This window comes from Mirounga angustirostris, unplaced genomic scaffold, assembly GCF_029215605.1.
Source record: "Mirounga angustirostris isolate CCGP_5_RB_7025 unplaced genomic scaffold, mMirAng1.0.hap1 SCAF_3, whole genome shotgun sequence".
Classification (NCBI taxonomy): domain Eukaryota; kingdom Metazoa; phylum Chordata; class Mammalia; order Carnivora; family Phocidae; genus Mirounga; species Mirounga angustirostris.
The window spans coordinates 95,606,399-95,631,079 of record NW_026991711.1 but is presented as its reverse complement, the minus strand read 5'-3'; the positions used below and the strand labels follow the sequence as shown (position 1 = coordinate 95,631,079).

Genomic DNA, 24,681 nt, shown 5'->3' with positions numbered 1-24,681 from the left:
GGTCTGAACACACCAACCAAAGTAAAGAAGCGATGGGAAAATCACTCTGGAACTTGGCAGAGTGCAAAAATATACCTCTGCTCAATACCTCTCTGCTTTCTGGAGAGCCAAGTTCATTGTCTTTATCAGCTTGCCAGTCAGAGCCAGACCCACCCATCAGCCTGGCTCTCCTTGGCACCTGTTCCTCCCTGTCCTCAGCTGGGGTCTTGCATGGGTGGGGGCACCCTCCCCTTAGCTGAACTCCCTACCTGCTGAGATACCTCTGACTGGGAGGGACACATGTAGGGGCCAGATCCTGCTGGTCTCCAGTGCCCTGGAAGCCACCTATCATCCCAGGGAAACTCTTGATGAGCTCCTGGGATCCCACAGGCCAGGGCTGAGATGGGAGCATGGGGGCACGGAGGCCTGCAAATTCATGGATTGAATATCACCTACTCAGGGCCTGCTCATAGTCATCACTGTGAGATTGTCCAATAAATGAATTCCCACATTCGAGGTGGAGCCCCAGAGCACATCTTGGAAATCAGGTGACTCACACACACATAAAGGTGAAAATCACCAAGTTTCGTTTTTCCCAGAAGCAGAATGGGATAAAGACCAAAGAGAAAGCCGGAAGGCACAAGGAAGAACCAAACAGTGAAAATGAAGGGTTGGGATAAATGAGAGCTGGGGTTTCTTCCTGCTGTTGAAATTCTTTTTTCTGCCTCATGACCCATCTCCCCAGAACTAGAGGGATCCGTGGAAAACAAGTCACTTTGGTCACCTCGTATTTTTCTTTTCTTTCTTTTTTTCTTTTTTCTTTTCTTTTCTTTTTTAAATCATGGGCAGGAAGGCAAAGGAAGAAGGTGAGCAGGAATAGAGCCAGAGATTATCTATGGGTTTTCATTATCTGTGTTGTATGGGTTCCTTATGACCATTCTACTTTTTGGGGGGGAGATCTTTGGAAAACACAAAGAAATAGAAAGAAAATAAACTTGCTTGTAATCCCATCACCCAAAGATAATATGTAATAATTGAATATATTTGTTCTTAGAATTTTATTGTATTTATACATACATAATATTACATGTAGGCAGTATGTTCTCAATTTTGTTAAAAAAATGTGTGCATATGCATATATATTATATATGTATATATCTGTATATAGAGTTGACCCTTGAACAACACAGGTTTGAACTGGGTGGGCCCACTTATATGTGGATTTTTCTCCATATAGTACAGTCTGTAAATGTATTTTCTCTTCCTTATGATTTTCTTAATAACATTTTCTTTTCTCTGGCTTACTGTGTTGTAAGAATACAGCATATAATATGTATAACATACAAATTATGTGTTAATCAACTGTTTATGTTGTTGTTAAGGCTTCTGGTCAACAGTAGGCTATTATTAAGTTTGGGGGGAATAGAAAGTTACACACTTATTTTTGAGTGAGTAAGGGTTTCGCTCCCCTATTCTCATTGTTCGGGTCTCAACTGTATACTGTATTTTTTTTTAAAGATTTTATTTATTTATTTGAGAGAGAGAGAATGAGAGACAGAGAGCACGAGAGGGAAGAGGGCAGAGGGAGAAGCAGACCCCCTGCTGAGCAGGGAGCCCGATGTGGGACTCGATCCCGGGACTCCAGGATCATGACCTGAGCCGAAGGCAGTCACTTAACCAACTGAGCCACCCAGGCGCCCATCAACTGTGTACTGTATTACTGTGAACACATATATATGTATTTCTAACAAAATTGAGAAATGCTGCATATGCAATTTTGTGTTCCGCTTTTTCACTCTGAGAACATGGTAATATTGAGTGTGTAATATTCCATCAGCGTCTGAACCTTTCCCTACTTTATTTGCATATGTCTGTCAGAAATACTTGTGCATAAGCCTCTGTGTCTCTGATTATCTCTTGAGGCAATGTCTCTTAACAATGAAATTACTTGAGTAGATAAAAGATTTTGAGGCTCATGATACACACGGAGAAATTTACACTTGAGAAACATTGTACTAAACTCTATTCTAACCAGAGTGCTATTTAATCATTGCCTTATTTGTATTAACAGATCATTTTATTCTTTCCAATATGAAAAGAGCAAAGTCGTATCTGGTTCTTAGGCTAATTTTCATCTCACTGACTAGCAGTAAGAATGACATATTTTCACAAGTATATTCGGTTTCTTCAATTCCATTCACTAATTATGTAGTCAGATTCTTTAGCTGGGGATTTTAAAATATTTCTTATGCTTCACTTATTAATTTTAAGACTTTTTTTATATATGAGATATTCATCCTTTTCTTCAACGTTTTTCTATTTTTCTCAAATTGCCACTTGCCTTTTAAATTCTTTATGGGATCAAGTTCATTTTTTTCTATTTTTTCATCTACTTTTTAAAAAGTTCTTCCTGATCCCTGAATCAATGAAATGTTTATGTTTTTGCCATTTTACAATCTGCTATTTTATGCCGCAGTCTTTAGTCCAATCGGAATTTAGTCTGTTGTATGATTGTGAGTGTGGGGATGATTTTTTTCCTCCCACTTCCAACTAGCAGTGTGTTTGCTTGCTCTTGTGTCCCTGATCAGCTGGCTAGGGAGCTTTCAGAGCCGATTACTTTGAAATTTTAATCTGCATATTGGAATTACAGCTTTACTATGTATTAATATCGGGTAGAGTAAACCCCTTCTCCTTGCTTCTACCTATTCTGGCGACATTCTTCTTCCAGATGAACTTTAGAATCATTCTATCATGTTTGAAGGGATTTATTTTAAAACTAGCAGCTATTTTAAAAAGAATGAACATCTTTCCAATGTACCATTTGTCTTTCAAAAAAATGAAGTTTATTCGGAAATGTGTATCTCTCAGTGAAAGGCACTTTTCCCTTGCTTCCCTCGCCTTTGGCAATGTTTCTAGGAAGAAGTTGCTGTGGCTGAGGTCAAAGAGGTTGCTGCCTGTGTTCTCCTCAAGGATTTTGATGGACTCCTGTCTCACATTTAGGTCTCTCATCCATTTTGAGTCTATTTTTGTGTGTGGTGTGAGGAAATGGTCCAGTTTCATTCTGCATGTGGCTGTCCAATTTTCCCAACACCATTTGTTGAAGAGACTGTCTTTTTTCCATTGGACATTCTTTCCTGCTTTGTCAAAGATGAGTAGACCATAGAGTTGAGGGTCCATTTCTGGGCTCTCTATTCTGTTCCATTGATCTATGTGTCTGTTTTTGTGCCAGTACCATACTGTCTTGATGATGACAGCTTTGTAATAGAGCTTGAAGTCCGGAATTGTGATGCCACCAGCCTTCCTTTTCATTTTCAACATTCCTCTGGCTATTCGGGGTCTTTTCTGGTTCCATACAAATTTGAGGATTATTAGTTCCATTTCTTTGAAAAAAGTTGATGGTATTTTGATAGGGATTGCATTAAATGTGTAGATTGTTCTAGGTAGCATAGATATTTCACAATATTTGTTCTTGTAATCCATGAGCATGGAACGTTTTTCCATTTTTTGTGTCTTCCTCAATTTTTTTTCATGAGTATTCTATGGTTTTCTGAGTACATATTCTTTGTCTCTTTGGTTAGATTTATTCCTAGGTACCTTATGCCTCAGTTTTTCCCCATTGAGAATGATATTCGCTGTGGGTTTTTCATAGATGACTTTTATGATATTGAGGTATGTACCCTCTATCCCTACACTGTGAAGAGTTTTAATCAAGAAAGGATGCTTTTGGTAGAAATAGTTACTAATACTGTATTGTGTACTTGCAAGTTGCTAAGAGAGTAAATCTGAAACGTTCTCATCACAAGAAAAAAAATTTTTTGTAACTATTTAAGGTGATGGATGGTGATCATTTTGAAATGTATACAAATATGGAATCATGTTGTACACCTGCAACTAATATAATGTTATATGTCAATTATACCTCAATAAAAATAAATTAAAAAATAAATGGTCAAAAGAAAGGATGCTTTTTCTGCATCTATTGAGAGGATCATATGGTTCTTGTTCTTTCTTTTATTAATGTATTTTATCACATTGATTAATTTGCAGGTGTTGAACCAACCTTGCAGCCCAGGAATAAATCCCACTTGATCGTGGTGAATAATCCTTTTAATGTACTGTTGGATACTATTGGCTAGTATTTTGGTGAGAATTTTTGCATCCATGTTCATCAGGGATATAGGTCTGTAATTCTCCTTTTTGATGGGGTCTTTGGCTTGGGGGTCAAAGTAATGCTGGCCCCATAAAATGAATTTGGAAGTTTTCCTTCCATTTCTATTTTTTGGAACAGTTTCAGAAGAATAGGGATTAATTCCTCTTTAAATGTTTGGTAGAATTCCCCTGGGAAGCCATCTGGCCCTGGGCTCTTGTTTGTTGGGAGATTTTTGATGACTGCTTCAATTTCCTTAGTGGTTATGGGTCTGTTCAGGTTTTCTATTTCTTCCTGGTTCAGTTTTGGTAGTTTATACGTCTGTAGGAATGCATCCATTTCTTCCAGATTGTCTAATTTGCTGGCATATAGTTGCTCATAATATGTTTGGGTTTTTTTTAATTTTATTATGTTATGTTAATCACCATACAATACATCATTGGTTTTTGATGTGGTGATCCACGATCCATTGTTTTCGTATAACACCCAGTGCTCCATGCAGTACGTGCCCTCCTTAATACCCATCACTGGGCTAACCAATCCCCCCTCCCCCCTCCCCTCTAAAACCCTGTTTGTATGTTCTTATAATTGTTTGTATTTCTTTGGTGTTGGTTGTGATCTCTCCTCTTTCATTCATGATTTTGTTGATTTGGGTCATTTCTCTTTCCTTTTTAATAAGTCTGGCCAGGGGGTTAGTGATCTTATTAATTCTTTCAAAGAACCAGCTCCTAGTTTTGTTGATCTGTTCAACTGTTCTTTTGGTTTTTTTTCATTGATTTCTGCTCTGATCTTTATTGTTTCTTTTCTCCTGCTGGGTTTAGGCTTCATTTGTTGTTCTTTCTCCAGCTCCTTTAGGTGTAGTGTTAGGCTGTGTATTGGAGACATTTCTTGTTTCTTGAGAAAGTCTTGTATTGCTATATATTTTCCTCTTAGGACCGCCTTTGCTGCATCCCAAAGATTTTGAACAGTTGTGTTTTCATTTTCATTTGTTTCCATGAATTTTTTTTAATTCTTCTTTAATTTCCTGGTTGACCCGTTCATTCATTAGTAGGATGCTCTTTAGCCTTTATGTATTTGAGTTCTTTCCAACTTTCCTCTTGTGATTGAGTTCTAGTTTCAAAGCACCGTGTGTGGTCCAAAAATATGCAGGGAATGATCTCAATCTTTTGGTACCAGTTAAGACCTGATTTGTGACCCAAGATGTGATCTATTCTGGAGAATGTTCCATGTGCACTAGAGAAGAATGTGTATTCTGTTGCTTTGGGATGGAATGTTCTGAATATATTTGTGATGTCCATCTGATCCAGTGTGTCATTTAAAGCCTTTATTTCCTTCTTGATCTTTTGCTTAGATGATCTATCCATTTCAGTGAGGGGGGTGTTAAAGTCCCCTACTATTATTGTATTACTGTCAATGTGTTTCTTTGCTTTTGTTATTAATTGGCTTATATAATTGGCTGCTCCCATGTTAGGGGCATAAATATTTAAAATTGTTAGATCTTCTTGTTGGATAGACCCTTTAAATATGATATAGTGTCCTTCCTCATCTCTTATTATAGTCTTTGGTTTAAAATCTAATTTGTCAAGATAAAAAGCTTTTGCACAGCAAAGGAAACAGTCAACAAAACCAAAAGACAACCAACAGAATGGGAGAAGATATTTGTAAATGACATATCAGATAAAGGGCTAGTATCCAAAATCTATAAAGAACTTATCAAACTCAATACCCAAAGAATAAATAATCCAATCAAGAAATGGGCAGAAGATATGAACAGACATTTCTGCAAAGAAGATATCCAAATGGCCAACAGACACATGAAAAAGTGCTCAACATCACTCGGCATCATGGAAATACAAATCAAAACCTCAATAAGGTACCACCTCACACCAGTCAGAATGGCTAAAATTAACAAGTCAGGAAATGACATGTTGGTGAGGATGTGGAGAAAGGGGAACCCTCCTACACTGTTGGTGGGAATGCAAGCTGGGGCAGCCACTCTGGAAAACAGTATGGAGGATCCTCAGAAAGTTGAAAATAGAGCTCCCCTATGACCCAGCAGTTGCACTACTAGGTATTTACCCCAAAGATACAAATGTAGTGATCCAAAGGGCATATGTACCCCAATGTTTATAGCAGCAATGTCCACAATAGCCAAACTATGGAAAGAGCCTAGATGTCCATGAACAGATGAATGGATAAAGAAGATGTGGTATATATATACAATGGAATATTATGCAGTCATCAAAAAAATGAATCTTGCCATTTGCAAACGATGTGGATGGAACTAGAGGGTATTATGCTAAGCAAAATAAGTCAATCACAGAAAGACAATTATCACATGCTCTCAATGATATGTGGAATTTGAGAAACAAGACAGAGGATCATAGGGGAAGGGAGGGAAAAATGAAAGAAGACGAAACCAGAGAGGGAGACAAACCATAAGAGACTCTTAATCTCAGGAAACAAACTGAGGATTGCTGGAGTGGAGGGATGTGGGAGGGATGGGGTGGCTGGGTGATGGACATTGAGGAGGGTATGTGCTATGGTGAGCACTGTGAATTGTGTAAGACTGATGAATCACAGACCTGTACTCCTGAAACAAATAATATAGTATATGTTAATAAAAAGGAAAAAAATAAAAAGAAATGCACTTTTCTTCCTATAGATTCCACTCATGTCTTGTTACTGTTTTGCTTAACTATTACGTTTTCCACTGCTACATGGATATTTTTTATCCTATTATCCTTTTAACTGGATATTGCCGGCGTTTGGAAAATCTACTCTTGTTGCCTATTTATCTTGTATCAGGCAATTTTGCTGAACTTTCTTATCAATTCTAAAAGATTTTCTGTCAATTATCTTGGGTTTTCTATGCATATAATCATATCATTTGCACATTTCAGTAAATGTACCTTCTTTCAATAATAATTCTACTACTTCCTGTTGTATGTTCTATTGTTCTCATGGTGAAAGTAGGCATCCTTATTCTGTTCCCGATGTCAGTGGAAATACTTCTTGTATTTTGCTACTATGATGTAAAATGTTGGTATGAGTTAGGTATTCTTCATATGAAGAATCCTACTATTGCGAGCTTCCTAAATATTTTAAAAGCAGAAGTCGTGTTTAATTATGTCTAATGCCCTTTTAGCATCTAGTAAAGGTGACCTGAGTTATATTATACTATTATATTCCATTGGTCATAAAATACATTATAATTTCAGACATGTTTAAACATGAAAAGGAAAAGGTACATCTTAGAATTGAGATAGATGTCCTAATGTGCCCTACTATCTCATGAGTAAATGTTCTTTTTTATCACTGAATTTGGTTTGCTCACCTTTAATTCAGAATTTTAAAACATATTCATATATGGTATTACTTTATAGCTTTTTAAAATATATTTATACTTAATAAGTTTTGATATTGGAGTACTTCTAGTTCCATAAGACAATTGGTTAGCTTTCCTATTTTTTCCTTTGTTCAGGAAATTTTCATATGGCATGAAAATTATGGTTCTTGGAAGATTTAAGTATCACGTCAAAGTTTCTTATCTCAGAGACTTATTGAAGAAATGGTATTTTAAAAAATTCTTTATTTGCATGGTTATGAATTCTTCTGGTTTTTGTTTTTTCTTGAGTCAAAGTGGATTCTTCATATTTTTCTGAAAAATTGTCATTTCCTTCAAAATACTTTCATTTGTTTGCAAAGAAATGTACATAACATTCACTTAATCTTTAAAGAAATGCCTGTGTCTTTTGATTCATCCTTTTCTTCTCCTTAATTTCATTTGTGTTTTTTCTCTTATTTACTTTAATTATTTAACTTATGAGAGATTTGCCCCTTTTTTTAGAGAAACAATATTTCACCTTTCATCATTATAAGAGGACTCTTTCTATCCCATGTAACACAGCTTGCCTTGCAATCTACTGTGTGTGAAATTTATATCGCCACCTTGATTTCCTTTGTTTTACACTTCCCTGGTAAATCTTTTCCCATTTTTTGTTGTTAGGATTTCTGCATCACTTTGCTGTACTCACTTCACAGTTGGATATTTTAAACCTATTTGAAGGTATTTCATTTTTTATAGGGGGTAAATCATTTATGTTTGGCTCATAAATATGTTTGGTCTTTTGTCTTCATGTACATTTCTGCTTCTGTTTTTAAATCTTATTTATTCTTTTCTGTCTTTTGTTACCAAGAATGTACTTTGTAATCTTCTCCTTGACTTAGACGATATATACACACCCTATTTTTTACTCCATGTTTTTTCTAGTTATTGATACTTAGACTCCTTCGATTCCCTGATTCAGAGGATAAGTATTGTACATTTAATAGCTTTGAATTGTCCCCAACTTTCCTTTTTCTATTGTAGTCTTGAGTTGGACATGATTATTCTTGGTATTTTCTTCTGATTTTGCAGGTAGGTTTATAAAAGTTATTTAAACCTGATTGCATTCATTCATCTATGTATTCAATAAATACACACTGAGCATATACTACAGACAAGGTACTAGGGATAAAACAAAATCTGTAAACTTATAAAGCTTAAAATCTGGTGGAGGAAATAGACAATAAATATGTAATAAACTTTAAATAAATAAACAAAGTAAGTCCAGCTAAAGCTAACTGCAATGAAGAACAAATCCCAAACAGAATAATGTAATAGAAAGAGTAGGGTGTCATTCACTTAGGTGGTAAGGGAAGAATTCTCTTTGGAGAGACAGTATTTGAGCAATCATCTGAATGATGATATAGAACCACCCATATGTAGATCTGGGGAAGAGCTTCCAGGCAGAAGGAAGAGCGAGTCCCAGCTCAAAGAGAAAAAAAAAAACAATGAGGCTCAAGCATGATGAGCAGAGGAAAGGGGCTCAGGATGACTTCAGAGGGACAGGCAGAGTGTTGTATTAGTCAGGGTTCTCTAAATAAACAGAACGAATAGGAGAGAGATGTATATTATTATATATATAATCTCTATCTCCATCTCTCTCCCATTCTTTCTGTTTATATATATATATGTATATACACCTGTATATATACATACATGTATATAAGTATATGTACATATATATATACATACATATATGTATGTAGAGAGAGAGAGAGAAATATGGAAAAACCAACTAACAACCTAGCCCAAGGCAGTCAGGCAGGAGTTCCCTCTTACTATTGGAAGTTAGCCTTTTGTTCTACTCAGACCCTCAACTGACCAGATGAGGCCCACCCCATTAGGGAGGACAGCTGCTTTACTCAGTCTGCTGATTCAGATATTAATCTCATCCAGAAACACCCTCATAGACACAGCCAGAATAATGCTTGAACAAATGTCTGGGTACCTTGTGGCCTAGTCATGTTGACCCATAAAATTAACTATCACAAGGACATAAGAAGAGTGGTAGATTTTATTTTAAATACAATGGCAAGCCATTGAAGGATTTTAAGTAGGAGACTGACATGATATGATTTAGTCATTTAAATAAAGAAACAAGCAAGGACTCAGATACAACAGGAAGCACTGATAAAATGGCAGCAAGAGTGTAAGCAGGAATAGAATTAAGAGTCTACTGCAATAGAGTCTATTGCAAGAGTCAAGAGCAATAGGAGAGACGGAGACAGATGAGTGGTTGCCAGGGAGGGAGGCTGGAATGGGGAGTGATTACCTTAATGGGTAGGAGTTTTCTTCTGGAATAACAAAGAAAAAGTTTTAAAACCAGAAGGTGGTGGTGGTTGCACAGCACTGGGAATGCACTAAATGCCACTGAATTGTACCCCTTAGAGTGGTTAACTGTTATGCAAATTCTACCTCAACTTTTAAAAAACACGCAAGTGTATTATCTTACAGTTTTGGAGAAAAGAATTCCAAAACCAGTCTCCCCGGATCAAAGTCTAAGTATCTATCCGCAGCACTAGTTCTTTCTGGAGGCCCTGAGGGGGGAATCATTACCTTGTCTGTTCAGCTTCTGGACACTGCCTACATTTCTTGGTTCATGGCCCCTTCCTAACACCACTCCAATTTCTCATCATGTCTCCTACTATTCTAATTCTGATTCTCCTGCCTTCCCTGTATAAGGACTCTTGTGATTACATTAAGCGCAGCTGGATAATACCGAATAATCTATCTTAAAATCCCTCACTTAGTCACATCTGCCAAGTCCTTTTTACCATGTGGGGTAACATATGCATAGGCTCCAGGGATGAGGAGGTAGACATCTATAGGGGACCATTATTCAGCCTACTATAAGGGCTAGTGATCTAAATGTGGAAGTCTCTGCCTATGGATGACCTATAAGGCCATAGGGGCAGAGCATGAATATCTACAGCACCCCCTTTATATCATGACTTCCCCATTATCAGTGTCTTATTTTTGATCTATCTCTTTTTAAAGAAAGGCACATTGTGGTTATATTATCGAAGTCCTCTAGCACATGAGTATAAAATTCTCAACTTACAATGTTTTTCTTCAAAAGTTTCACAAATATTACCCTATTATTTCTGTCATATACTATAGCAGAGGGTCAGGATGACATCAGTAAAAAATGTGTTCCCTTGTAGTCAGGGAAACAAATTATTCCCCCCATGGATGCCTCCAGTGCTCCTTCTTTTCTAAAAGCTACAGTGGAATATTACTCAGCCATCAGAAAGGATGAATACCCAACTTTTACATCAACATGGATGGAACTGGAGGAGATTATGTTAAGTGAAATAAATCAAGCAGAGAAAGACAGTTATCATATGGTTTCACTTATTTGTGGAACATAAGGAATAGCATGGAGGACATTAGGAGAAGGAAGGGAAAAATGAAGGGGGGGAAATCGGAGGGGGAGACGAACCATGAGAGACTATGGACTCCAAGAAACAAACTGAGGGTTTTAGAGGGGAAGGGGGTGGGGGAATGGGTTAGCCTGGTGATGGGTATTAAAGAGGGCATGTTCTGCATGGAGGACTGGGTGTTATACGCAAACAATGAATCATGGAACACTACATCAAAAACTAATGATGTACTGTATGGTGACTAACATAACACAATAAAATAAAATAAAAATAAAAATAAAATAAAAATAAAACTTGCCGGTACCTTTTTAAGAATGGTTCTCTCAATTAATATGACCTGAAATGATAAGCTCCTCTAGTATATACAACCAGGTCTTTCTATCTAGCAGGAAAACTTCCTTATTTACATTTCCAATAATAGTTTTTGTAAAGGCTGATCTATGACGATAGTGAAAAAGAGAGATTAGTTATTAGCGGGAAGGGAATACACCTTCAGAGTCCATACTCTTGATTCTATTCTATGTTGCTGTTCTATTCATTACTGTGTTAATTTTTCTCTCAATCCAGGGGTGGGAGTGGGGGACTATCTAGTTTGTCTTTAGTATTTTTGCTTCAGTCTTCTGCATCAACAATTTTGCTATTTTCTGTCTTCAGTGAGGATTTCCATTCTACAATTATATATTGTTTTATTATTTTATATATAAAACAGCTTATTTGCAGTCCTCACTATCATCATTTTAGGCTCTTTCTTCCTCATAGTGTTTTGCTCCCATTTGATAGAAACAAGACTTCATGCATCCTTCAGAGTGTTTCAAGAAGTTTCTTGATGTTTTATTCCCCATCATTTGTTATGCCATTTGTTTAATATGTTCCATGTTGGGTTTCTCCTGCTTTCTAATCTTAAAATTACCAAAGACACAGTCAGACTTAGTGTTCCCCAGCAGGTGTAGTTTGTATAGTTCCCTTCACCCCACTTGCTGACACTTTGGGTTGGGATAAACCCCTTCCCAGGTATACAGCTAGCGGGCAGAAGGATGTGCACAGAGATCCAGAGCTCCAGTATCTAGCAGATGCCCGTATAGTAGAGCCCTACTGCATACATGACCATAAATGTCCTCCTTTAATTCCCTGGCTTGTTGACTCTAAACTCTTTGAAGAAGTACCCCCAAATTAGACTCCAGCATGCAATGTTACGAGGGTTCTTCCTACCCACAGATTTTTGCTCATTGAGACTACAGCTTCCATGTAATAATATCCACATCCATCATCCTTATTTCCTTCTTTTCTCTGTAGTTTTATTGGAGTTTCATTCTCTCAGGGGACAATAGAAAAGAGAATTATTGGGTGAGCGGGAGGGGAACCACATTAGGAGCACCTAAAAGGACAGTAAAATGGGAGGAGACGGTGCTGTACATCTCCTGTTCCAACTGTTCACAGCAGCCTCTACTCTGATGTCTGGTGCCTGTGTGGTCATGGTCATTAAGTATTTTGAATGTCATCTCTGGGTAGAGACACATTCTATAGGAGATCAAGCTTGCCCTGTTTTGCTGGCAAAATGTATGTTGGCCCCCTAATTGTGGTTCTCATTTTAGTTTTATAGGTCTTGTAATCTTCGTGAGCACTCCCACAGATTCTGGTGGCACATTGGCCTTCATCTTGGTTATTGGTGTGGTTCATTCATTCTCCAAATGCTAATGAGAAGCTACTACGTGCTAAGCATCCTGCTAGGCCCTGGAGCTACAATCCTGTCACAAATACACGACTCTGCTCCCACACTTTTCCATCTTTTCCCATGTCCTCACAGTTGCAATCTGGAAAACACTCTCAAATTGCTATCCAGAAATCATTTTAAGCTGGAAAACAGTAATGCTCTTTTAATGAGAATCATGAGCAAAGCAGTGTGGAAAATAGAAAGAAGCACTGGACTGGAAATCAGGAAGGTTCAGTTCTCATTCTTGCTTTACCACTGATACCTGAGGACCTTGGGTGAGTCACTTAACCTCTCGAGGTCTCAGTTTTTTAGATGTAAAATGAATGGGTTAGACCAGATTCTCTCCAAGATTCCTTCCAGCCATAAAATTCTACGTTCCCAAGACAAATGTTCTTCCCACTAATGTGGGTGTCTCGGGAGCCATTTTTTATCAGTGGATCTCAAACCTTATGTTTATCAATACAGTAGTCTGATTCTCCTGACCCTCTTTATACCATTCCTAATAAGAAATGTACCAACCATATGTGAAACACATGGGGTCTGTCCAAAGGCCATGCAAGATACATAAATTTCACAAGTGAAAGATGCAAAACACATGTTGACACATTTCAAATCCACATGTACATTTTGGTTACGGTTTAATGGTACTTAATTTCAAGAGTTATTCAGAAGTCTGTTGAAGGTACTCTATAGAAATGACTTTTATATGGGGCCCAAGAAGTCCCTGTGTACAAACAAGTAAAGTTGTCTAAATTTCTGTAAGACGCACAGAGTAGATGTCTTCTGAAGTGGTCATAGGGTTAGATATTTCACACATTGGGGCATCTTGGTAAAGTCACAATAAAACAGAAGGCTAAGTGAATATCAAACTAGCTGTCTCTAGACTATAATCTTGCCTATAAACTCACAATGGAGAGACACAGCTGGACCATCTGCTTTGGTCATCAGCCCCAACTTGGGGCTCTCTTTCAGAGTTCTGCATGTGCTGGCCACACAAGTGTAAGTTCATGCCCTTCTTGCTGCCTGCTGAATTTCTACTCATTCCTCAGGACCCCGCTCCAACATCACCTCCTCTGTGAAGCCTTCCCTAATCCAAACCAGTGGGCTACTCCTCCATTTATGTCCCTTACTCTCTCTCTCTCTCTCTCTCTCTCTCCAAATCCATAATTGTACCTGTCATGCTAAAAAGCATTTGTTTGGTTTTCATACTGAGCAATTATTGAGTTATAAATGTGCTTTTGTGATCTTTGGAATTGCTAGTGCCTAGTACTATGCCTGGCATGTTTGTTAATGAATTCATGAATTAAAGAATGAACATCTGTCAACACTGAAAGTCTAAGTTCAGTAACCTTGGAAGTTTCAACAGGAGCAAAGTCAATACCCTGCTTCAGAACAGAGAACTCAGTTCTGCGAATATCCTATCATGGAAGAACTCAAACTCAATTTGAGAAAAAGAGTACACCAGGTCAAGAAAACATAGTGAGCACCTCCTACAGTGTCCCACACTACGCTGCATCCAGAAGAGTTTTCAAGGAGAGGAAAACACAGCATGGGGTTGCCTGCTTACTGTTCAAGTTGGGGAGTAAATATAGGCACATGATAAGAGAGGGTGAGGGATACCAAGAAGGGATAGACCAAGGTCTGACCAATCAAGGTCAGCTAGCAGCAAAGTCAAGAAGCCAGTAAAGCATCTATAGCTATGGATAACCCCCTCTATCTTCGAAACCTGCACTATCCAACACAGTGGCCACTGGCCATAAGAAGCAAGCAAGCTCTGTGAACGTGGCCAGCCCAAACTGAAATGTGCTGTAAATCCAAAATACACATCAAATTTCAAAGATTTAATTCAGAAGGGAAAAAAGTATAAATATTTCATTTAATTATTTTTTATCTTGATTCCATGTTAAAATGTTGAAATGACACTATTTTGGATAAATTAGGTAAAATAAAACACTACATTAAATTTCTTTATTCTCTCAATTTTTTTTATAATGTGGCTACTAGAAAATTTCAAATGACACAGATGGCTCACATTTTTGACTCATGTCATATTTCTAGGAGATGATGCCTTTCCAAACCATTGTTTTCCCTTCGTTCCCAGCCAACATCCCATTGGCTTAGAGTTATCTTTGGTCTTGGGGTTGCTAATCAGGAAATTCTGGGAGGAGAAAATATCTCCAAGAAGTGTATGTTCTCATGGGAAATGGACATATATTTGTGGAGGCAAGAGACCTTGTCCAGTAGCCAATTCAATGGACTTCATGGCAACCACCATTGGTGTCCACATGGTTTTTTCAGTTCTGTCAGAATTTCCCCCTTCACAGCAGCAGGAAATTATAAAGAGGGACTGATCTTTTCCACAAGCACATACGGAAAGGAGCAAGTGGCCCAGGCTAAAGGCAACAAACTCAAATGTCTACAAGGACCAGGCAGGTAATATAAACAGAGAAGCAAGCCAAGTGTCTTCTTTCAATACAGACATGCTTTCTCTGCATATTAAACACAGGAATTTTCTTCACTTCCCCAGAGAAATAAGTTCTCTTCCTGTTCTGTTTTTGTTTTTGTTTTTGAAACATATGATGTTCTTGGCACATCTTTCGTTTTTCTGCTTTTGCTATAAAAAGAAATTTCACTCAACTCTTAACTCAATTTAAGAATTAAAAAAAAAAAACAGTGCAAACACAATGATAGATTGCAGCTGACACTGGCCTCAGGGTTGGGGCTCAGTAGGGAGTTGTGGGGACTGCAGAGAAGTAGGGAATGTGGCCCCACCCACAGGAGCTGCCTTGACTCCTTGCCAGCCAGTAAGTGCCAAGTGCTAACATGGGCCCCTGTGGTCAGATCGGAGTTTTCCAGAGACGTCGGAAATCTGGGTATTTATATGAAATCTCCCAATTTCAAGTGTCTCCAACTAATTTAAATGTTTTAAAAACACAGTGAAAGCCAGAACTCTGTGATCCAAACAAAACAATATCTACAGACGAGATCTAGCTCTTAAGCCACCAGTTTTCAATCAACTGGTCCAGGGCTAGACATTATCTGCCTCAAAGAAAAAAAGAAAAAAGAAAAAAGAAAATTATTATTTTCTGAACACTTACTATATGCCCGGAACTTTATCTCCTTTCCTGCATTTAACCATCCCTACAGCCCATGAAGTATTGTTTGCTTCATTTTCACAACTGAAGAAACCGAGGTTCATTTAGTTAAGTGATTTGTCGAAGATAACTCAACGAGAAGCTTCCGACCTGGCGGAAGCTGTCAACTGAGTCCTCCCTAAACCTATCTTCTTTCCAGGGCTCTGTTTTCATTCCCAGCTGGGAGGCTTTGCCCAGCCACCTGCTATCTGCTTTGACTCCTCCTCAGTCCACCTGTCATCCACTCCTGATCTCCTGGGTGCTCACTCTCTGTGAAGCGTTCTTGGCAATCAGAACGTGATGATGTCCTTGTTGTTCTCTCTCCACTTAGGCAGGGACTGGGACCCATGTTTCTGAACCCTCAGTAGGAAGCACAAAGTCCTACACTTCACACAGATTCAATACACGTTTGTTGGTTGCAACATAATGTCATCTCTTGGCTTGCCCATTCTCCCGACCCCTCTTTGTGTGTGTTCCACTCATTCTTCATTCACCTCTTCACTTGAATTGTTAACAGTGACTCCTTTTTACAGCAGTGATGAAAGGGATGATTCCACAGAATATGAGAACAAGTGCTGGGAAAGGTTGGGGGTAAGGTCCAGCCCTTATAAGCTGCCATTTGCCAGAGGATCCCGAGGCCCAGAGGGAGTAAGAAAGGTCTGGTTCAATGTTACTCAAGACTGGAGTCCCAGAGCTAGAAGGAGAGCCCAGCCTTGCAGACATAGGATCCCAACAGGCTTGTCAGGACTGAGGTCCTCTTTGGCCAATGTCTTCCTCTTTCCCTAACATTCCAGGAGTGTCTCCACTCTCTCTTCAACACACTGAAATTACTTTTGGCTAGGCTTGATAGTCTTCATTCAGGCACCATGGTTTCAAGCTGGAGTAAGCTCCTCCTCTCCTTCTCCAGATTAGCTTGCCAGCTACTCACCTGGAAGGCCCTCTAGCAGCCACTTACGAGTCCCCATGAGGGGAGGAAACTTCACAATAACCAGAATCTCATATATTCCTGGAGCAACTTATGCCAGTAACAAAGTACTTCTACATCCCTTATTTTGTTTGACATTTACAATAGCCCTGTAATTAGCAAGCAGATGTTATTATGCCCACTGTACAGATGAGAAAATTATAGACCATAGAAGGTAAGTGACTCACCTGAGTCATAAGGCAGCACTGACACTTGAACACAATCTTCTGAATCCTTAAGTTGGTCTTCCACAGTGACTTTTATCCTTATGATTTGAAAACTTCGACCCCTCCATGGTATAAATTTGAAAAAATATGAAAATACAGGAGGAAGAAAATAAATGGGAGTTCTAGTTTTATAACTCAAGAGAATTATGATTAACATGTTGATAATATTTTTTCCCTTCTTTTTTCTGTGCATGCATTTTTTTTCATGGAATCAGGAGCACACTATTTATATGTAATTTGTATTATGTGTACACTTAACATTTTGTTAGAAGTTTCTGTGTCATTAAGTATTTATTGAAAACATGATTTTTAATAATTGCAAATATTCTCTCCAACAAAGGAGGCTTTCCCTATTTGGACATAATTTTACAATTAAAAATGACACTGTAATAAACATCCTTATGGGTAAATTTTGGTCCTCGTCTCTGGATAGGTTAAACAGTGACCTTTTTCTTTAGGAAATATAGTGAACCAAGCAATTAATCAACAAGCATTCCAAAATCGTGAGCTCAAGCATCTCATAAGTGCTGGAAGCTGGCAATACAAGGAGCCAACACTATGAGGACTATTATCTCAAAGGCCAACTCCTTACACTTTTGCTGCCAAATTATTCCCCAAATCTGATCCTTGCCCACTGCCTCTGCCCTAGTTCAGGGGATTCCCCCTGGTTTCCCCTCACTGCCCTCCCGCTCCTAGCCTCTGCCCCAAATCCATCTTCCGCCTGGCAGTCCAGATGAGCTCTCTAAGGCTGTATCTGGGTCATTGTGCAAAGGAAAAACCCTTCACTGAATTCCTATTGTCTTCCAGAAAAAATCCAGATTTCTTTAAACTCTGATCCTATAAAATTGGAATAAAAAACAGGTTTGGGGATACAGCAAGCACTCAATAAATGCCCTTCCCACACACAGTTCCATGCCTCTGACTCTCTAGACCAGTTGGCGTCCATTATTTATGTTTCTAAAGTCTTTCTTTCACTGGCCTAGGAGTCCCCTTACCTCTGGTCCCCACTCTGTCTCTTTCCAGCTAGCCACAGCTTCCAGCTCAGGCCTCCTCCTCCTGGGGGGTAGGGAGGGGAACTACCTGGGGAGCTCTAGATGAACTGATTCTTTACGTTTAGAAAGGAATCAAGACCTAAACCTATAATCAAGCCAATCTCCAAGGAAAACCCTGCTCAGAGAACCTTAGAAACGGCTAATGGTTTCAGACAGAGCTGTCATTAAAATTTAGAAAATATATTAAAAATACAGTTTGAAAACCATCTCCTCTTTTTGGAGGGACAATCATCTTACCACCCCTGCCCCACCTCCCACCACCCCGCCATCCTTTCCTTGATTTTTTTCAGCTTTGCGTGGAGTCACCCCAGTTCTGATGGCTCTGTCAGCAGCATCGATCAGTTCTGGTTTAGGACTGCTCATGGTCATCTGTCTGAGCAGAATCCTCAAGCTAGTTCCATTCTATTCCTTCTGAAACAGGGCGGGGTGGGGGGGCAGTGAAGAGACAAAAGTGAAGTGAAAGAATGCTCTAAGTGGCAAGGCCGAAGACGGGGACTTCCTTGGAAGGAAATAGGTCCTGGGCGCCTGGGTGGCTCAGTTGTTAAGCATCTGCCTTCAGCTCAGGTCATGATCCCGGGGTCCTGGGATCGAGCCCCACGTCAGGCTTTCTGCTCAGCAGGGAGCCTGCTGCTTCTCCCTTTCCCTCTGCTGTTCTCCCTGCTTGTGCTCTCTTGTTCTATCAAATAAATGAAATCTTAAAAAAAGAAAGAAATAGTCCTTCCTCCTGCGGTTTCTCCCTGCATCAAATGCCCCACCATCTCAGCAGCAAGAACGCTGTGACCTGACAGCGATTGCAGTCTGTTTCCCACGCGCATATCTTCTCCTATGGGTTTCTTGCCGCACGGTGTGCCGTAGCTAGGGCAGGTGTTACTCTCTCTTTAAAGGACAGGTGAGAACCCTGAGGTTTGGACTGTGTTAGTGGCTTGGCCGGAGTTCAGAAGCAGGAAGACACCAAGTCGGGATGCAGACCCCTCACCCTACCTAGTCACTGGGCACTTTAGTGTTAGCCTAAGACATCCTGGTCTCGTGGGGCAACTGCCCCTCTTTCTGTCTCCAGCTTTGCCCTCGGAACGGTGCACAATCAAATTCCGCACTGCCCCCCCCTGGAAAAAGCCATACGCATGAGCGGAGCAAACCTCTCAAAGAAGAAGGCAAAGAGATGAGTCATTCTAGAAGTTGGCATTGTAGATGGTACTCTCATCCTGGCACCTGCTGGGTGAAGGGGCTTCCTGGGCACCTGCTGTTGCCTTCCCCATGTCCCTGATCAGAGCGGTCATTACCTCATCCCCACGACTTCCACACACAGATCGAGAATGAGAAGTGGGCCTGTCCTCACTCTGAAGCTTCACTCACACGCTTTCCTCAAGGCCCCCAAGCCTTTTGCAAGCCCTGCCACCTTCCTGGAATTCCAAAACCCAAACCTTCAAAACCTGCTTCAAGCTCTCCCTCCAAGTTTCCTCTGGGTAGACCAGTCTTCCCCATCTCCTGCACCCCAATGTCTTGAGGAACTGGTCCACCGCTCCCCTGATGTCAACTCTGACCTGTAAGCTGCCATTTCCCGTAATGATAATGAGGCCATTGTGTCGTGTTCGTCTTGGCTCTCCAATTTGCTACCAAACTCCTTGAAGGCCAAAACTATGCCTTAAGGACGTCTCGGTGATCCCCAAACCAAGCTGCTTACTGCCAAGCTCAGAATAGGTGCTCAAAAGCTCCCCATGGATACCTGGACATTGGCGCCATGACAGCAGGTGTAAAAGATGGACATCCAGCTGGCAGACAGGAAATCTGGCAGTGAGGAGGCCTTCGGAAGCTTCCTTTCTTCTTCCTGCACTCCTGCTACTCATTTATAAAATAGAGATGAGATGAGATCACTTCAAATGCTTCTTCAAGCTGTGTGAATCCTTAAATGTATAGGGTAGATGGGAACTTTACTGTTAGGAGACAAAATTAAAATCTGGGAGGGCCATACCTCTGCCACGCATTAGAAACAAAGTCGTGGAAGACTTGCTCTCTCACCAAATGTTGATCATGCATCCTGCAAATCCATTGATTTTTTCTCTAAGCCCCCGCAGACCCAATGGCCATAATGAGATCCACACACTTGTCAGGTGCCGAAGTCATTTGGCCTTTGGCCTTAATCTCACCGGCCCCCAGCACACGGGAGGTGGCCACGACTTTCACACACGTGTTCCCTCTTACCTAATCTTTCAAAAGCAAACACAGTATTATAAAGTTTACAGAGAGACAGGAAGGGAGGAGAATGGCAGTGGAGAAAAAGAGAACTTGAAAAATAGTTTTCCAACCAAGAGAAGAATATCAAATGCATGGGCCATTAAACCAAAAAGCTGATTGGAATTTGGGGGATATTTTTGTGAACTTCTGGGCTGTGGTGGTTACAACGCACACAAACACACACCCTCCAGTCCCATCTGAACATAAATACAAGGTTTACAAGTGAAGCATATTTGTTAGGCACCAAAACAGTGGTAATTAGATTCATGGGTTATGTGCATTACAGAAAAACCAGAATGCCAACAGCCCAAGACCTTATAAAGTAGCTGATCATCACCAACACCATAATTACTCATGAGCCCAAGGAATGTACGCCAGGCTTCCTCAGACTTGTCTTAATATCAGGCAAGAAAACACCATAATTATATTTCATATCTGGGGCCAACCTGAGAAACATGTACAGAGGGAAACATCGACGCAACTCTCTGTCCCCTCTGAGGTGAATTTGGGTACTTGGACTCATTGCCTTAGAGAAAAACAGTAAATCTTGACTGAGCTAAAATTAAAAAGAAAAAAAAATCAGGAAACTATTCACAAATGCCAAACAAAGGGGGAAAAGTTCCATTTACCTTAGCGAAAAAGCTAAATGAAATTTTAAATGTGAAAAGTGTCTGTTGTCACCTAAGATAAAAATTAAACTAAATTGGGGTGCCTGGGTGGCTCAGTTGTTAAGCATCTGCCTTCGGCTCAGGTCATGATCCTAAGGTCCTGGGATTGAGCCCCACATCGGGCTCCCTGCTTAGCGGGAAGCCTCCTTCTCCCTCTCCCACTCCCCCTGCTTGTGTTCGCTCTCTCGCTGTCTCTCTCTCTGTCAAGTAAATAAATAAATAAATAAATACATACATACATAAATATCTTTTAAAAAAATTAAACTAAATTAGTAAAATTAGGTAAGTAGATGGGAAAAGGCTCAAACCCCATTATTACAGAATATAGGACATTTTCATCACAAACATAAAAGTTTTCTCAGTTGGATGCTATAAGCTTGGAAAGTATTTGAATTCCATGACATCTCTCGATTCCAACTGTCTCTAACCAGTAAGCAAAGCAAGGGTTATTAGTTTTTATTTGCCTGTTGATAAACTTATCATCCTGAGAGGTGGAGTGACCCAGCCAAGATCACACAGCTGCTCAGCAGCAGAGTTGGAACTAAAGCCCGAGCCCTCTGAGACCTGATCACACATCCATCTCTCTCCTCCGCATCACCCCTTGGGGCTGGAGGCATGTTGATTTATTTCTTGCTTCTGTAAACTCTTGGCTAGAAAAAAGCTAATACAACTTATATTGGATTTGGATTCAGAACAAATTTTTTAGTGTCGAGCCAAGAAGTCTAAAAAAGCACTTTCACCTACTTAATCTGGTTTGAATCTCAAAATTCTAAAAACTTCCCATAAAAAGAATTTAAAACATTTTTCCAGCATCGAGTGCAAGCAGGCAAATACGTCCCTAAATGCTGATGCCGTGAGCCTCTAACAATGAAGTATTACAGTCACTAGATCTATGAAACCACTCTACCATGGGAGTCCTGAGTCTGAACCGCAGATCCACCACTCATTAGCTAGGCGACCATAGGCAAATGAGTTCATCTCGCCCAGCCTCAGTTTCCTGATCTGAAAATGGGACAGTACCTACTCATCAAGAACATGAGAAATTTCCTGACACATACTAAGTGCCAACGATTGTTAGTCCTGTCCCTTTCTTGGTCCAGTCTTTCTAAAATTTGGCTCGTTAAAATAATGAGCATGCTTCAAGGGTCATGGGGCTCATTGCGGTTGATTTCTGAGTCAGAACCCTCATATGATGCCATCCATTCATGGACGAATATTGATGTGTAGTCACTGTTCTTGGCACTCGTCTTAGGGTGGGGAAAAAAAACAGACAAAGCCTTCTTCTTAGAGCTTGTGTTCAACAAACTGGACAGCTTCTTGACTTTGGTCAGTATTTCTGCGCATGGAGGGGTTATGCTGAGTGAACAAGTTCACCTGTAAGTCGGCCTCACCAAACACGATCTGGTCCACTCACTTCCCCCAAGGTGGAGACCAGCCCCCTGACGCAGAGAAAGGTATTGAGCGTCTGCTGTGTGCTCCTTCTCAGTCACTAAAGCAGTCAGATGTCTCTCTGCTCCAGAATCATGTCGCTGGGATTGTATCCTTATCCGATGCCATGAGACACCCCCGTCCACCGTGTTAGGGGTTCAGTGACTTGGTGCACCTGACAAGCTACCTAAAAGTTGGGTTTGTCCCTAAAAGCTTGGTGGTGACAACTTACCTCAGCTCAAGGAACCCAGCCAGACCTCCGCCACAGCCTCCCCTTTCCTCTCGGCCACAGAGCTTACTTCCAAGTGGCCTTTAAGCTGGAAAACAGAGCAAAAGGCCGGCCAAGTCTGCCAAAGTCCTGCAGCCTCCCATGCTCTCTTGGGTCTTCTGCAGGATCCAGACCCCGGCCTGGGGTCCTTGCGAACACCCCACGCCAAGCAGGTTGCCAGTGGGGGATACCTCACAAAGTGTCTGTATGGCTGCATAAGCAGGCCCATTTTTTTCATTTTCATTTCCCCTCTCACTGGCTCCTAACAGAATCATTTTCTGGTTTTGAAAGGCATCTGCAAGAATGCAGAGAACAGAACGGTGACTCAGAAGATGGTGACCGAGTCATCTGCTTTGCATTGTCGAATACATTTTTCACATGTTACTGGGTAAAACTAGCAATAAAGGGCACCAAATGCTAGAAATAGAACAGAAAGAGATAAAGGAAAAAGAAAAGGGCAAAAAATATATCTTATTTCCTCTAGAGAAATCTGCCTTGATTCAGGACCTTGGTGTGGTAGGAAAAAATCATTTTGCTTTGAACAGCTCTCTTTCTGACTCACTTTTTGGAAAGAATGTGCTGAGCAGATAAACCGCCCTCCCCCCCTTGCAACAGCTCTGCTGAAATCTGAACGCGCTGAGTCCTCCTTGTTGACTTGTGAAAGAGATCTCTCTATATTCATTTGGACTCTGTGCGTGTCACATGATACCAATACATTCCAAATGCTAAGATACAAGATTACTACTTAACCATAGAACAAACCAACAGGAATTTTAATCAAGACAATATCCAATAATGAATAAAGATGGAATGTTTTTGGAGGGAGTCCAGAATACACATTTGGGAATTTTTAATCTTGCTCATCTTTGAGTCTAGCAAAAATATTTTAAACTTTTCTGACCATGCCATTTCGGGCTGAACCCAGAAACCAGCTACTATCTACGGTATTAAGGCATTTTGTCTACGCAGACGTTGAATTTCCAAATCTAGGCCAGTAATTGATACCAGATTAAGTGAAATATGAATCAGTAGACAAGTTCCTTTAAAAGCAAGGTTTAAGCTGAATTATTTTATGATAGGAAAGATAAAAAGACGTCAAGATGATAACGATCGGCATGTGACAAGGTTACTGCTTTTAATATTGCTATAGTTTAGGATTTATCTTATTTTAATATTCATATTGAGACCAGATTCATTTGTGACAATTAATCAAATTGCTTAATTAAACCATACTCAGCTATCGATGGTACAATAGTTAGCGTGAGCCTGAAAGCTCTCTAAATCAATACTCAATGTAGAGGAAGCTTTTTTACAATAATCATAATCAGCTGTAACTCACCTGAAATGTGAATTTCAGCAGGATTTTCGCAGTCTTTGAGACCAGTGAGAAGGCAGTGGCCCAGGAATGAGGTTGAAGGTTATAGGTTGTGAAGCTATTCTTCCTGCTGTGTGAAAAACCCCCCACCCCACCCCAAGCACCACCACCAAATGGAAACAAAGAGGACTTTCCTTCCACAACGCCGCTTCGAGCCCTGGTGTTCGGGTCTTTGGAAAGGACCAAGTGATGCTTGGGAGGAAGATGCTGAGGGTGGAACATAGATTAAATGTGACATGTTACACTATAGGAAAGGTATTTTTATGGAATATGCACACAGTAGATCAAAGACTTCACTGTGCTTATTTTTGTCTTCACACACCTACTAAACCTGCATTTCTGCTGATGAGTGAAATTCTAGCTCTTCGGTGATCCCAGGACCCTAAATTGATACATCATCCAGCAGCATTAAAATGTTGGTTTTGCATGGTTAAAAGTGTGAGTGCACAGTTTCACTGGGAGGAATGAAAGAGGCAGTCATCTAAAGTAAATCAAGACTAAACAAGGAAAATGAGAAAAATGGCCTGTGATATTGCCCTCTTGGTAGTCTCGGCCTCCCAGCTGAAGGGGGGGATAGGAATGGAGGTCTGGGCTGGGGATTCTTCCAGGGCTGGATGGGATTCTATCGGCAACTTCTCCGACACGCCCTGAGTGAGCCTCTGATGTGGGCGAGGAGGGAAAGAGGGCTGAAAAAGCATTTCTGGATCAATCTTGGAGACGGACTG

The 24,681-nt window shown here is 40.2% G+C and overlaps 1 long non-coding RNA gene across 3 annotated transcripts in view; it reads right to left on the bottom strand.

The window, feature by feature from the left end:
• LOC123839488 (uncharacterized) overlaps positions 1-22,889 on the bottom strand; it is a 47,418-nt gene extending 24,529 nt beyond the window's left edge. The window contains exons 1-3 of one of the 3 annotated variants that reach the window (XR_010410117.1): positions 22,546-22,889; positions 19,709-19,821; positions 16,895-16,995 (exon numbers count right to left, since the gene is read on the bottom strand). This is a non-coding gene — a long non-coding RNA (uncharacterized LOC123839488). The remainder of the gene's footprint in view (positions 1-16,894; positions 16,996-19,708; positions 19,822-22,545) is intronic. The other 2 variants (XR_010410118.1, XR_006789652.3) reach the window with 2 other exon arrangements.
• Between the last annotated feature and the right edge of the window lie 1,792 nt (positions 22,890-24,681).